Genomic DNA, 7,890 nt, shown 5'->3' on the forward strand with positions numbered 1-7,890 from the left:
AGGGGAAGATTTGGGGAGAGTGGATTCAGATACAGTATGAGACAACATTTCAAAAGCTATTGCAACAAAAATTATTTTAAGTATATAATGGCATGGCCTGAAATAGCTGTAAAACAACAGGGCATTATGGACTGTGAAATTATAATATACATGTGTGAATGGCCCGTGTATATTAGAATAGGGATCCATTCCTTTTCTTACAACACAATTATAAACTTTTTCAATGGAGATTATGAACGGTCTGCTGCTACGCAGCCCATAAGCTGCCCATACTAACTGTGTTTGACTATTTGTATTTTGAACTCTGTTCAGATGTATGAACACTTGAAGAAATAATAGTTATATATAACACATCTTGTACATTCCCCGTAGGCCATTTGAGGTGTTAGAAGGTATGAAAATGACCAATAGCTAATAATCATGTCCTCACACATTAACTGTTTGTATAAATAGTAATCATATTTTGTTCTCTGTATTGGGTGGAGGTCTCATGGCTGCCCTCTGTAATGTGTGACAGAGACAAGGTTGTCCTTTGTATTGTGTGGTGGTCACAAGGTTTCCCTCTGTATTGTGTGGCGGTGACAAGGGTGCTATGTGTTGTATAGTGGTCATAAGGGTGCTATGTATTGTGTGGTGGTCACAAGGGTGCTATGTATTGTGTGGTGGTCACAAAGGTGTTGTGTGGTCTTCTGCTGCTGTAGCACATCCACTTAAACGTTGTATGTGCTGTACATTCAGAAATGCTCTTCTGCATACAACTCATGATTAACTGAGTTTTCCTCACCGATGGTTATATAAACCACATCAACAAAATCTACATCAGTAGACATCTATAAAACATCTCTTATGAGTACACCACCCTACAAGACACTTCACTTAACCTACCAACTGTTACAGTCACTGAGGGCAACTATCTATCAGGAATGGCGCACCCCTTCCTGAGGGGTGGAGTCTAACGCCCCCTCGGTCATCACCAAGAACAGTCGCAAGGCAGGATGGATTTTGCTGCCTGGAGTCTGCAGGTTGCGGCCCTCAGGGTAGCTCCCTGATGTGATAGAGGGTAGATGGACGGATGCAGCTGGATAAACAAAGGCAGTTACACAGGTAGAGGTCAATATACCAAGCTTGGTCGGATATGCTGTGAGGTACATGGAGTTGAGGACAATCCAGAAAGTGAGGTCAGTGAACAAGCCAGGTGGGATACACACTGTAGAAGGCAGCACAATTGTTAATCCAGAAAACGTGGTCAGACAAGCCAGGAGAAATTCACTAGGAGCAGAGAACCAGAAAGCATAGTGGGAGCCAGAGGCAGATGTTAGCAACCTGTTGCTCTGACACAGACAGTCTGTCAGAGTGGATCTTAAATAGTGCAGGGAATTTCAACCCCCCCCCCCCCCCGTCCAGAGTCACATGATCGCAGCACCAAGCAGGAAGTAAACAAGTGAGTGCTGTGATCAGGAGTGTAAAATAAAAAGATAAGTTCTTACATTACCCCCCCCCCCCTCCCAGGGGTGAACTCTGGACACTCTATAACGCTTATCTGGAATTTTTTTATGAAACCTTCTCAAGAGATTAGGTGCATGCAAATCTTTAGCAGAGTCCAAGAACGTTCTTCAGGTCCATAACCTTTCCAGTCGCCTGAAACTTGAAGACCACCTCTGGAAGTATAAGAGTTTAGGATTTTGTTGACCTCATACTCTTGGTCTTGTATAGAAACAGTCACAGGAGGTTTTTTTATAAGAAGAAAGTTTGCTAATTACAAGTGGTTTAAGAAGAGAAACATGGAAAATGTTGAGTATCTTCAGTGTGGGAGGTAATTCTTGTCTGAATGTTAGAAGGTTGATGGCCTCCAAGATTGTAAAGGAACCAATAAAACGGGGGGGAAATTTCCTGAAGGGGACCAAAGAGCATATATTCGGAGTGGACAGCCACACTTTATCTCCTGGGGATAGAAAAGGAATGGGTCGTCTCTTCATTGCAAAATATCTTTTATTTAGGGCAGAGGCTTGAAACAGCTTTTGCTTGATTTGAGCCCACCGAGTGGAACAATTCTGCAGGAGAGAATCGACCACTGGCACTCCAGACCATGGTAGCTCAGAGAATGGCGGAAGTTTAGGATGGAATACGTGCAGTGCAAAAAATGGAGATACAGAGTTAGCTTCATGGCAATCATTGTTATGCGCAAATTCAGCCCATGGTAAAAGATCAACCAAATTGTCCTGTTTAGCGGAGATGTAGCACCTAATGAACTTTTCAAGTTCCTGGTTGGTTCTCTCTCTGTCAAGTCATTGGTCTGAGGGTAGGCGACAAAAAAATTTAACTTGATACCACAGGTGCGACAGAAGGCTTGCCAGAATTTTGCCACAAACTGAGACCCCCAGTCGGATACTATGATGCCTGGACAACCGTGAAATGAGATATTCACTTAATAAATATAATCTGAGCTAGCTCTGAGCCTGATGATAATTTCTTTAATGGAATAAAATGTGTTGTACGAGAAAAGCAATCAGTGACTACCCAGACTACGGAAAATCCCTTGGAACAAGGTAAATCAGTGATAAAATCCATTGACAGGTGACTCCATGGTCGGTCAGGTGTAGGAAGAGGATGAAGGAGTCCATAAGGATTCTGTCGAGGAACCTTGTTTTGTGCACAGACGGAGCATAAAGAAACAAATTCCTCCACGTCTGAATGCAAAGAGGACCACCAATAACTGCGCAGGATTAGGTATTTAGTTTTCCTAACACAGTAATATCCGAAAGAAACATGAGCCCAACAAAGAAGTTTCAGGGCGCAGATTAGGTGGAACGAATTGACCGCGATGGCTAACGCCTTCTTAAGATGGCATTAACCATTCTACCCTATGGGGAGAGCTTAGCTGGAGAGGGATCTTCGGATCCCTGACCACAGCCTTCCTGCTCTCCCCTGCGTTAAATTCTGCAAATTGGCTTTGCGAATGCGGAGTTGTTTAGTTTAACAAAGTCATTGCCGGGACAGCCTCCTATCGGTTGCGCTGTCCCGGCATGATTTTTTAATAAATGTCCGCAAAATATTGATTTTTAATGGAGGGCATTTGCGGCCATTCAAAAATAGGCCCTTAAAACAATGATAAGGAGCACACAGCGATGTATAGTGGAAAAAAAAAATCTACATTTTTAGGGATCCTGGACCCCTCAAGAGGTATGAGCAAAAGAACACAAGACATCTACATCATCATTATTAAGCGCCAACAAACTCTTTAACAGATGACAGTGATTTTAAGTCTTGAAGGGTGGATTCCAAGCACCAAGTTTACATAATGCCCAAAATACTGTTTTAAGCCAGGTTTTCTTACTAATTGTTTATGAAGACACCCAGTACTTTACACAGCAAAAACTGAGCCCTGAGCTGAATTACACTGTAGACGATAAAACGTTATGGCGCATGACCCCCTAAAATGCAGAATCAGAATTCACAAAATGCATTTTCAAATGTATAAACAGTTAAAAACCAGACGCAAACAGACACATCAATATCTGATCAATGAAACATTGCATCAATAGTAGTATATAATGTGAGAGAGAAAATATATAACACTACAAGAGAATCTAAATATGTAAAGACCAAGCAAAATAATAAACAGTCAAAGCCTTAACAGTAATCTTCATTCAGTCCCATGGGGCTGAATGTGTTTAACTTGGTAATCCAGTCTGTCTCCATCTGGAATGATTTAATCAAGAATGAGTGTTCACATTAGCTGCCTTGGATTCATTCCAGCATTAACCACCTAATATTTGTCTTTTAGCTGGGAAGCCATGTATCATTATTCCATTCTGAAATCGTTTATTTCTGTAATGCAGGTTGGTTTATAGGACATCATAGCTGCTCAGTGCCCATAATTGTATCCAGTAATGCCCCTTGTACCTGTAGAACTCCGATAGGGGTATGGTGTACACTATATATGGTTGGTTACATGAACAGTTCTTTAACTTAACTGCACTAGGTTATTATTTGTGACTGTTAGAACAGTTTTGTGTACCCAGAAAATAATTGACATATCACGCACATCCAGCGCACAATCACATATCACGCACATCCAGCGCACGATCTCATATCACGCACATCCAGCGCACGATCTCATATCACGCAATCGAGCGCACATTTACATATCACGCACATCTAGCGCACGTTCACATATCACGCACATCCAGCGCACGTTCACATATCACGCACATCCAGCGCACGATCACATATCACGCACATCCAGCGCACGTTCACATATCCCGCAATCCAGCGCACGTTCACATATCACGCATATCCAGCGCACGTTCACATATCACGCACATCCAGCTCACGTTCACATATCACGTACATCCAGCGCACGTTCACATATCTCACACATCCAGCGCACGTTCACATATCTCACACATCCAGCGCACGTTCACATATCACACACATCCAGCGCACGTTCACATATCACACACATCCAGCGCACGTTCACATATCACACACATCCAGCGCTCGTTCACATATCTCACACATCCAGCACACGTTCACATATCGCACACATCCAGCGCACGTTCACATATCACGCACATCCTGCGCATGATAATGTTCTATGCTCTAAAATGCTACAAGTAAGAAGCACAGCAAGCTGCTCTAGTGGAGGTGCAGCATCCATATGTAATTTTGGGAGTAAATGCAACATTGCGGTGTGCTGTAAATGACAGTCAGCAATGTAATAGACTTGATTTAATCCGCTAAAATAGAAAAGTAAATTGTCTGGTGATGGCCATAGAGTAAAGTCATTGGCCAATCTCTACGTGGTAGAGAGCGCGTGTAGCCAAATTGCTCACAGATCTGATCAAGCTGTAATGCAAAAAAACAAGCACACACACACACAAAAGGGCAGACTAGATGGATATAGGTAATTTTCTATTGTCAAATTCTAAATGTATCTTTATCGAGGGTTTTCTGCTAATCCTGAATTAGCCATTGTGAAGTTTACATGTAGTGATTTCTTTTTACCAAAGATTCATGAAAGTATACAATCTATTGATGTTAATGGGAGGGTCAAGTTGACTCTTAGGCTTCAGTATAAATACCCACACTATAAAACCCATTTGGAGTGCCCTATATGTCCAGAAGTCCAGTACTCACCTGGCTACGATGGACATGTCTAGAAGCCAGGTACTCATTTGGCTGTGATGGTGGAGCTTGTTACTTGAATCCCTAGATGTGTTCTCTATTACTACCATGAATGTTGCACCAGGCTGGTTGGTGACATTGAGAAAAATACATGAACTGGCCAACACCAGAGATGGTAGAGTCCCAGGTTTGAAACTGCAAATAGGTATCATTTTAGTACTTAGAATATTGCACATGCTTAGTGACATTTAGAAAAGTCTTACCTCCTAAAGATAAGAAAAATGTTGTACGGTGCTCAAAAACAAACAATATACAAATCACTATGTGTCACCATATACATAAAGGAGCATTTTATTCACAATATAGCTATATTGGAATTTAAGCTCACTTGCCGTGTCAAGGCATCTCCTGTAGGTGAGTCCCTTAGCCTATGAAACACATGCATATTAAGGGTGTTACATTTAAAACCTTCCTTGAATATCCTTTTTCTAAAGCATGCAGCACCTAGAGGAGTGGGTCAGTTCCCAAACAAACTAAAATTTAATGAAAGAGAATAAGACGCACTTCTTTAAATGATTGAAATGTGTGCAAGTGAATAAAATCATTTGAGACCATAGCCATGGACAATGGAGTCCAATGTCCATGCGCACAGAAAATAAAAATGTTGTCCGACGCTCAAAAACAAACAATACACAGTATAAATCACTATGTGTCAGCATAAACATAATTGAAAATTTTGTGCACAATATAGCTCTATTGAGATTACCTCTTAAAGATACTGTGCTGGGTCACTGGACTAGTACCCATAGGCTTTACTAAAAGAGATGTTAAAGTCCTGGTTTATGTTCTCCCAGACATTCTGTAACTTTGATGTTGCTTCAGGCTGGTTGATGACATAGAACATAATCTCCCACCATCTCTAGCAAACAAGGTGGCTCTGTAGTCTTGTGTCCAGATTCTCTATTCACAGCTAATGGTGGAGTCTCTGGTTTGAACCCCAAGACAGGCTTCTTTTAATTACCTTGCCTGATGCACCAGGATGAATTATGACACTGAGGAGAATCACTTGTATAACCTTAAACTGGCTCAGAGGACTAGTAGTCTGGTTCTCTGCTTGTAGAGGTTATTGAAGTCAAATCCAGAAACAGTTGTAGCTTTTGTACCTTGGATTTTACACCTGGCTGAAGACATTGATAAAAATCTCCCCACTTTCTTACACCATATGTTGGCTCAGATGACCAGTAGCCTAGTGCTCTCCTGTCATTAGATGGCTGAGGTCCTGGTTCAGATCCCCTTTGTATATAGGTTGGTGCACCTGGCTGGTTCATGACATTGAGAAGAGTCTTCCTACTTACCTAAAGGAGGGTCTAACTTTATTCACATTCAGGGCATATGTTAGTTGGTGAGCAGCAAAGTGCACAACTGACAGCAGAGTTCATATCAATGTTGAATAAAGAGTAGTCTAGTGGCAAGGTAATAATGTAAGAAAGAGGTGCCTTTTCATACACTGGCTGTTGCACTTTTTGACACAACAGTCAAGTTTATTAAAGAACGCTAGACAAACAATTTAACACATCATCTCCAGGATAGAACCCAATAACCAGCCCACTAAACAGGCTGATGACATAGGAAATACCATCAAGCCTGTCTGGGGATTTGACCTGGGACTTCCACCATCACAGTCAGCAATTTGACTACTAGTCATCTGAGCCAATACAGGATATAAGCAGCAGTGAGACTTTTATCAATGTCATCAGGGGACATGGAACAAATCAAAGGAGCTGTAAATGTTACCTGGTTGGGGATTCAAACAAGGGAAGCCATATAAATTGTAAACAGATCTCCTGTCTACTGGGCCACCAAGCTAGAACATTTGTTGAAGATATGGAGAGAATTTTCTCATGGACTTCATCAAGCCTGTTGTCAGGATAAAGCATAGATCTGATATGCTGAAATAGAATATTGGATGTCAGGACCCAAATAAATCTTTGCATGAATACCTAAATTAACCTGATGGTCAATTCAGATAAAGGTGTGACCAAATGAGCCCAAGAACATGTAATTGAGTTAGGTAAACCCTTTGTGCAGAGACCAGCTTTAGCTATGCAGATCACAGACATCCATTGTATTTGATCATGTATTTCCCTAGCTAGTACTTCCCTTCAATAGGTAGTATAAACACAAACTAACCCCTAGGTGTAAATTAGAGAGCTTGCATTTATTTACAAGGGCTAATTCATAACTGCAGGGTAAATAGGTTGTATCAAATGAATCCATTGATAAGCTAGTGTAACAGTTAAAGACGCAGCGTCTGATGTAATGGTGTTTGGAGGTTTTTACATCCCAGTGTGAGGAGATAAACCCGCCACTTTTAGCAGCTTCCAGGACATAGCACTGTTTGCTTGTGACACTTGAATAGACTTGTAGGTACCGCTCAGCATGTGGCCTGGCTCAATGAGGCCAGGGGATAACATAGCCTATATGTAATACTGTATAGACAGAAAGAATTCAGTTTTAAAATATGCCACTTAAAATCAATAAAAGCAGAGATCAACCACCTATTCCTCAATAGCATGATGAAGGGCAGCTCATATGGTAAATTAAGAATTCTGACCCACAGAGAAATGAAGAAAAGGAGTGGAAGCTCTGCGAATGCCCTGTACTTAGGCATTTTTGATATGAAAAGATGAGCAAAGTCATAGGGGATTTGTTAATGATAAGATTGGATCGATGTAACGCTGTCCAGGACAAATATATCACATT

Source organism: Mixophyes fleayi, chromosome 10, assembly GCF_038048845.1.
Source record: "Mixophyes fleayi isolate aMixFle1 chromosome 10, aMixFle1.hap1, whole genome shotgun sequence".
NCBI lineage: Eukaryota > Metazoa > Chordata > Amphibia > Anura > Limnodynastidae > Mixophyes > Mixophyes fleayi.